The sequence below is a fragment of the Echinops telfairi genome, unplaced genomic scaffold (assembly GCF_000313985.2).
Source record: "Echinops telfairi isolate 266 unplaced genomic scaffold, ASM31398v2 ScPeMD7_8;HRSCAF=38, whole genome shotgun sequence".
NCBI classification, from domain to species: Eukaryota; Metazoa; Chordata; class Mammalia; order Afrosoricida; family Tenrecidae; genus Echinops; species Echinops telfairi.
Genome location: NW_022103905.1, coordinates 5,853,570 through 5,861,300, shown reverse-complemented (window position 1 = coordinate 5,861,300; position 7,731 = coordinate 5,853,570).

Genomic DNA, 7,731 nt, shown 5'->3' with positions numbered 1-7,731 from the left:
TCATTTTATTAGGGGCTCATACAACTCTTATCACAATCCATACATACATCAATTGTGTAAAGCACATTTGTACATTCATCGGCTCTCTCTACTTTTCTAATCTCATTCACTATCAAGGCTCCAACTACCACATGCATGATGACTCAAATATGTACCTCATTCAATAAGCTTCGACTTCACCCTCGAGTTCTGTAATCTGGTGGCAGACTGTACCTTGGCCATCTGCATGTGGATATCGCATGCTCTTAGGTGGCTTCAGACTCATAGCAACTCTACAACAGAAGGAAACATGCCTGGTCCTGCACGACCCTCACAATCGTTTTTGTGTTTGAGTCCAGTGTTATAGCCACTGGGTCAATCCATCAGGAGGGTCCTCTGTTTCCACTGACCCTCTACTTTACCAAGTATGGTGTCCACATTCAGGACCTGGATCCTCCTGAGCACATATGTGTCTCACTCTTTCTCCTCTAAAGCACAGTCTGGCTGGACTTCTTCCAAGACAGATTTCTTTGTTCTTTTTGTAGTCCATATGTTCAAGACCCCTCACTAACACCATGGATAAAATTAATCAGTTCTTCGGTCTTTCTCCTTCGCTGTCCAGTTTTCACATAGTTACGAGGAAATTGAAAGTACCGTGGCTTTGGTCACACATCTTAATCCTCAAAGGGGCATCTTTGGTCCGAAACACTTTCAAGAAGACTTTTGCCACAGATGTGCCCAGTGCAATGCAGCCTTTGATTTCTTGACAGTTGTTCCCATGGGGTTTGATTGTCGATCCAAGTAAAATACAATTTTTGACAGCTTCAATCTTTTGATGATACTTATTGGTCCAGTAATGTGCTTTTTTTAGTTGTTTTAATGTTGTGGTGCAATCCTTACTGAAGAGTACAGTCCTTGATGTTCATCAGGAAGTACTTCAAGTCCTCTTTCTTTTCAGCAACAAAGAGGGTTCCATCTGCATATCGAGACTGTTAATAAGCCTTCCTTCAATCTTGGTGCCATATGTTTCTGCACATAGTCCAGCTTCTTTGATTATATACTCAGTATACAGATTGACTAAGAATAGTGAAAAGATACAACTCTGATGCTACAACTTTCCTGATTTGAAATCATGTGGAAACTCTTTGTTCTGATCCAATAACTTCCTTCTGGTTCCACATGAGCACAACTATGCTGTCTGAAGTCCTCATTCTCCACAACATTATCCATAATGTGTAACAATCCAACCAGCCAAACGCCTTTGCACAGTCAATAAAACATAGTCAATAAAACACCTTTTAGGAATTTTTTGCCGTTCCATTGAGATACTTTTTTTGTTCTTATCAAGCAATCGAGATTTATTTCTTTTTATTTATCTTACAGGTATTTATTTATTTTTAGGAGTTTTATTGGCCTTTCATCCACACATCATACAACTCAATAGTTCAATCCCATTAAGAAGAATTGTTCAATAAGCGCCACAATCAATTTTAGAACATTTTCTTCTTCCTTGTACTCACGGTTATTCAGGCAACTTTTAATAATTGTGGCAAAAATACACACAACGAATAGTGCTCCAGTTCATCAACCTTCTACATGTGTAATTCAGTGCCATTGATTATGTTCTTCGTGCTGTGCAACCATTATTGATAGCCCTTTACAAATGATTCCACCACCAGTAACAGAAACTCAATGCCCCCCCACCCCACCCCGAAGTAAACACTTTGCCCCCTTCACCCGTGGTAACCATTGGTCAAGTTTGGTTTCTTCTTTTTATAAAAAATAGTTTTCTTGATATCATATCCACATATCATATGTTTCCATAGTTAAATCACTTTCAAAAGAGTTGCATACACATCATCACAATTACTTCTAGTGCTTTCTCCCCCTGCTCCTGCATTCATTGAGCACAATGCCACTCATCTTTCCCGCTCCCTGTCTGGTAAACCACTCAACAGTTATTGTCTCTATCCATCCATTCCTTCTGTGCTTCAGCTGAGATACTTTGGACATCCTTTCACATCTTCTGAATCCTGCTTTAATTTTTGGTAGTTCCTTTACAATGGACTGCTACAATGATTTTAAATTATCGTCAGCAAAACGGTACTTGTGTGTGATCTGAATGACTGTGTTTTATCATGTCCACATTCTGTTGGATCCCTCTTTGGGGGAGGTATGCAAACGAGCATCTTCTAGTCAGTTGCCCCGGTTGCTGTCTTCTGTGTTTCTTGGCATAGATTGAGTGCTTCCAGGGGTGCATCTATTTCTTGAACTATCCCACATGGTTCAAATGGCTGAGAGGGCATTTCCAGATCCGAGTTTTGCTACGTTTCCTAGCGTCTTAAATATCCCAGACCTCATACTGTTCCCTCTGCCTGGAACACTGTAGTTCTCTGCCTCACCTAGCTAATTCCTAATCCTCCTTCAGATTCTAGTCTGAATGTCACTTCTTGAGGCATAGAAGTCACCTCCCAAGAAAGTGCTACTATCATAGTGTTTGTCACACATGTTAATGCTGCCTACTTAATTAACTCCCCTCCTTGAAGAACCCTATGAGTTTTGTTGGCAGGCAGCAGTCTTGGTCACCCTGGTATGTCTTCACCATTCTGATTCAATTGGTGTGCCCTTGTGACTAGTACAATCTCAAGCATAGGACAGATGCTCATATTTATTTGCAGAAGGAAGAAGGTGTAGGGACTTCCAACTTTATCTCTGCAAAAGCTTCCAATGTCTACCCTAGTCCATTGATTAAATCTTTAAGTTCTTGGTGTATGGGATCAGTCGTGGTTAATAATATTTCAATTTGAAATCATCTACCGTTTTGAGATTATCTTTTTGTGTGTTCATTCAGGACATTCGACAAACATATTGAAGTGGAAATTAGATCACAGGCTGAGAGAGATTTGTGATAGGAGACTTGGAGGGTCTGGGAGGGGGTTGACCTGGAAGGAAGTTATAAAAAAAATGACAATGGACTTCTCTGAACTTTCAGCAAGTTTGGTAACAGTGCAATTCTGTGACATTTTCCATGATTTTTTCTCCTTCCACAACCTAGACAAGTGTATTTTTTTTTAACTTTTAAAATCTCTTCAAGATATCATTTCATACAGAATGCCATGCAGTTGTGTGTATTTTTCCTCTAAATGCCTTTTGAATCCGGTTATGACCATGGTTGGATGATCACCCTTTGATTTATAACAATAGACCTGTTGTTGTAGCTATTTAAGAAAGTTCCAGAAGGCTGGACTTAGTTAAATACTCCTTATAAAAGATGTTTAAATGTTTAAAGTCTTTCCCTTAAGCTCCTAGTTCATAGCTTACTTTAATTTTAGTTGCAAAACATTGTAAACAGTTTTTATAATATGATTCATCCTACTGGTACCAAGTAGATTATGAATGAATGAATGACTTGAAGTCCAACAACAAACATGTCTTACCACTGGCACAGGAATAGTCAGTGTTTCATTTCATTGTACATAAACTTGCGTTGAGTTGAGCTACAACTAACTCGACAGCACCTGTATGCAGAAATGTATCTTCCATTTCTTCTACCTTAACAGTAACTGAGAGTAAACACCGGTGCTGGTGTGTACTCTATGCCCGTACTCACATGGAGATCCCGACCCTTGTCTTAGTACACACTTCTTTTCATCGTGCCATGATTCTCCTCCTGGGGGTGTTGAGTGGGGTTTGGTAGCACTGCACATTCCTCACTGCTTCTATTGTGTCTTCTTATGGTCTGTTTTAGATAATCTGGGCCTCACTTGTCTCCAAGGGCATAAGTGGGGTGCAATAAATATCCCAGTTGTTTTTACTTGAGGTTCTAACTAAGCGATCTCAAGATTCTCCCATCAACTCAGACAAACCACCAAGTCGTGTCTCTAGGAGAGGTGAAATGGTCTAACCCAAAGGGCATGGGAGTTCACGAATCGGTGGGACACATTTTGGCAAATACGGAAGGGAACCGGCATATACAGTCCTCTTCCCAACTCCACTGACTGTGCAGAGACACACTAATGTCCTGGTGTTCTTTTAGATTACTTCTAGATGGACCAGTAAATCATCTCTGTTTAGTGCCGGGTGATGGCTGACTTGGTGATGTCCCTTGTAGTTATTTGCCTGCCATCATTTCCTGCTACTACACCCCTCTTTTCCTTGCACTCTTGCTTCTCTGGGACACTAACCAGCCAAGTGCTCATGAGGAAGCATTTGCCTCAGGCTTAGTTTGCTAAGGATTCTGGGAACAGTTGTTGGATGTTATTGCACAAATGTTTCAAGGATTTCATGATAAAAAAAAGACTCTTAAAGGACATTTAATGATTTGAACATAGCACCCGGCCTGAACACCTGCTGACATCAACCAAACACAGACAAAGCTCACTGCTACGAAGGCGATTCTAACTCATTGCAGCCCTGGGTTTCTGAGATTTTGAATCGTTCTAGCAGTGGACAGTCTCATGGTTCTGCTGCAGAGAAGCTGGTGGGTGAAAACTGCTGGCCCTGTGGTTAGCTGGTCCGTGGGCACTCCACTCTGCCACCAGGGCTCTTTCTGACACATCGTTGTCATTGTTATTAGTTGCCCTTAAGCTGGTTGTGACTCTATGTTACAGCAAAACAAAACACCCCATGGTCCTGGGCCATCCTCACGATCGTTCTTTGTTTGAGACCGAGGCTGATGCCACGGTGTCTGTCCATTTTCAGGGTCTTCCTTTTTCACTGCCATCTACTTGGCCAAACATGACGACTTTTTCCCGGGCTAGTGTCTCCTGGAGCCCTGGTGGCATAGTGGTTACGCTTTGGACTGTGGTCTGTAAGGTGGGCTGTTTGAAACCACCAGTCACTCCAAGGGAGAAAGACGGACTTATTAGTTGCTTAACTCTTGAGGTCTCGGGAACTCAGGGCTAGCTCTATCCTGAGCTGTAGGGGGCAATATGGGTTGGCATCAACTTCAAGGCATTGCGTTTGGAGGTTTCGATTCTTTTGACGCGCCTTGCTTCTGAGGAGCCTTCTAGCTGAAACTCTTCCCAGACGGCTTTGTTTATTCTTTTGGCAATCCATGGGACTGTCAATATTCTCCACCAGCACATAATTCAAAATGCATTGACTCTTCTTCGGTCTCCTTTATTCAATGTCTGACTTTCACATGCATATGAAGCAATGGAAAATCTCCTGGCTTGGGTCATGCACACCTTAGTCCTATGACAACCTGATGACACGGACAAGGGTCATTTGGGGGAAGGGTCGGTGAAGGTCCCACTTTGAGACATAAGCAAGCTCCTGAGCTACATGTAAGGAGAGGGGCATCCGTTTATGAGAAATAATCTGCTCGTATTGTTTATCATTTGCTTTCTATAAATGATACCACTAGCTTTCATTTTACCAGCACCGTATGCAAGTCTCCTGTGTACATCTCAAGCGTACTGGATGAATGTAGCACGCGGAAGTGGGTCCTGTCCCTGAGGGAAGTCCTCACTTCCTAGCAGTCTTCCTACCACTGGGGTTTTGAGGTCCAGTCTGTCTGAGCTGCCTGCACAGACTGAGAGGGAAAACTCATCATCTCTCCGGTGCGGACTGTCGAGCCTACTGTTTTTCTTTCTGCCAAAAGTCTACGATGTGAAGACCATACTGAAGATGACTCCATGCGAATCGAAACAAAAACCTATCGGTGCTTCTTAGGAATCATGCCTCGTTATCATCTGCCTTCAGGAACGCTTAGATCTTACCACACGAGACTTTAGGAGGGTCACCAAATGCATGTTGCTAGAAAGAATTAACACTCGCTACATGTTACCAGAACCGAATTCAATGAAGAAACAATGGGTTTCCTTTGTGTCATCAATACTTCACTCAACCATGTCCCCGCTGCTGGACTCCCAGAGGAAAATGAATCCCTCGTGCCCTAATATACAGCTATTATTTTAAAATCACCACTTCAGTAAACCATTTTTGGTGTGCTCAGATGTGCGATGTCTGCTTATAAAAACAGGAAATAGCAATATAATCTAGATAAGGCATGAGTGGCTGATCTTTTTTCTTTTTTTAAAATCATTTTATTGGGGGCTCATACAACTCCTATCACAACCCATACGTCCATCCATTGTGTCAAGCGCATTTGGACATTTGTTGCCCTCATCATTCTCAAAAGATCCTTTTGCTTTCAAAGAGAAAGCTGACATTCTCACCATGAAAGTCACAGTGCCCCCAAGTCAGGCCACGGTTAAAAACACATACAAAATACTATGCTTCCAAGGTTCAGATGTAAGGATTTTGAGATTTTCTCAAAAACCAGGCCCCATGTTTTCAGAACCCAGGTAGTTCAGGTGGAATTCTCAACAAAAAATATGCACATAGACTGTGATCATTTCTCTTTACGGTCTGCTCTTTAGAGTCTTGATGCAGTCATGGGAATTAGACTTGAGCATGCTCCCTGTATCCAGGAAATCAATCAGCAGTGTTTACACGCTTAGCATTAGTGTTGAACATGCTCTGTTGATGAAGCAGTCAGCTCCCATTTTTCCCAATGATGCCTAGGGTCTCCATCTTTATCTGCCAATGGAAATGCATGCGAAGAGTTTTATGCACAGTTCAGGCCAAATAAACTCACAGCTAAAGAATGAGTTTACTGTCTGATGAGCCAGGCTATCATTGCCTGGTAGAGCTGTGTTCTTCTTATACTATCATTCCAAATGATCTGTTACAGTTTAAATGCCTTTTGCTTGAGATGTGACCAAACCTTCCTAGTTACAAACCATCAAAGAATTGGTATGGAGATGGGATAAATAAAGGCCTGGAGATGGAGAATTAAAGAGAAAAATGGGTCTCTGAGGTTGGCAACTTTTAATATTTGTGTGTGTGTGTGTGTGTAATTTGAAGACGTGACTTGGAGAGGAGCGAGTATGGAAAAACATAACTGTCTCAAACGCCGGTCAGCTGTGTTACCTTTGAATGCTGGCGCGTTAGCTGGCTGAGAGGAGACCTAACAGCTAAAAAGCTCCTTTAGGGGGTTACACGTGCTCCCTAAATCAATGCCTTACTCAGTGACATTTCATAAAATGAATGTGATGGAGCTGAATCCTGATGCCTATAAAAATGGAATATTATTTGAAACAAACAGGCCATTGCACCTAAAAGCTTTTTCTCAGAGAGTAACTTTTACGATCAAATATTTTAATAAGTGATTACTTTGGAAAAAGTTTGTCAACATTAGCAACACCCCAGAGCCATCTCTGTAGCAGGTGGAGAAATACTAATACAATTTAAAATAAGGACTGTAAATCCAACTTTTATTTTACGGTGTTTGGCAATTAGTAACTTTTTCACTTTTATTCTTCATTACCACAGTAGAGGAGATGTCACTATCTTCATTACATAGACGAAAGTAAGGACTGAAGAGACTAAGTACAGGGGTCCACGTCCTTTACTGGTTTAGTGACAAATATTGATCTGAAGCATGCATTCATTTTCTTTTTCATTCATTCATTCATTCATTCATCTATTATTCACTTATTTGATAATCAGTGCCATCTATTATGTCCTAGGCAGTATGTCATGAGATGCAGTCCTTGATCCTAGGCCTAGAAACTTTCTCTTATGCCATTTAGAAACTTTCTATCGGGCACCTTGTGAAGAGTGGACAAAGCTCCATCTGGATTTCTGATGCATCCTGGAGACTACTTCTATAACTTCCTCCTAATCTTATTTTTAAATCATTTTATTAAGGGCTCATACAACTCTTATCACAATCCATACATA